Source organism: Etheostoma spectabile, chromosome 9 (assembly GCF_008692095.1).
Source record: "Etheostoma spectabile isolate EspeVRDwgs_2016 chromosome 9, UIUC_Espe_1.0, whole genome shotgun sequence".
In the NCBI taxonomy this organism is placed as follows: domain Eukaryota; kingdom Metazoa; phylum Chordata; class Actinopteri; order Perciformes; family Percidae; genus Etheostoma; species Etheostoma spectabile.
This window is the reverse complement of record NC_045741.1, coordinates 20469441-20470302: the sequence shown is the minus strand read 5'-3', so window position 1 is coordinate 20470302 and position 862 is coordinate 20469441. Positions and strand designations below refer to the sequence as shown.

General features: G+C 37.8%; 1 protein-coding gene across 1 annotated transcript in view; it reads right to left on the bottom strand.

The window, feature by feature from the left end:
* actl6a (actin-like 6A) overlaps positions 1–862 on the bottom strand; it is a 9099-nt gene that overhangs the window by 5340 nt on the left and 2897 nt on the right. The window lies entirely within an intron of this gene.

Genomic DNA, 862 nt, shown 5'->3' with positions numbered 1-862 from the left:
GGAGCTGCTGCCCCCGCGACCCGATACCAGATAAGCGGATGAAGATAGATGGGTGGGTGGAAATACATGTTATTTGGATTTTGGTTATTTGATAATCTCCTCATGGGCTCTGGGAAATTGTAATGAGCATTTTTATTTTATAGACTAAACAAAAATATTTGATTAATCAAAAGGAATTTAAAAAAAAAAAAAAAAGTATTAAGGTATGGCTGTTGCAGCCCTAGTTAAGAATTGAGAAACACAATATAGTTATACCATAAAAATGAAAACTGGTAAGACAAACTGAGCCTTAGACCAAAGCATGGGAAAATAATCCAAGATCCAACAGCGATTTGTTTTAGAACAATAGCTCTAGTTCAGCACCAAGGACAGCTCTGGACATATTGCCCACATCTGGCTTTGAGTGTCCGACACATCCATAATATAGACCAGAACAAACAAGGATGGGAAAATATTATAACTGATAGGCCGACGTGGCGGTGAACCCAAGACAAAGTTGCCTTCCATCTAAAGAACACTATACAGGGGAGCGCATGATAGTGAGTTTCCTAAGTCTTTAAATAACCTCATTGATATTTATGATGAAGAGCAGTCATCTATACGTCAGTCAGGGTTGTGACGAGTTCATCTACAAAGTCGGCCGGCAGACCAAAAGAGTCTAATTATGGACATGGATTGAGTAGACAGGATTATAAATATTAATTGCTGAGTTTACGTCACAGACCATGACAAAAACCTCATGTGTGTTTATATGAGTTGTAAATGCTGTCATTGCTCAGCATAGCAGCCTTACTATCCTGAACCCTAAGACAAGAACATTGCAGTTAAAAAACAAAATGTTATTTGGATATCGATATCTATA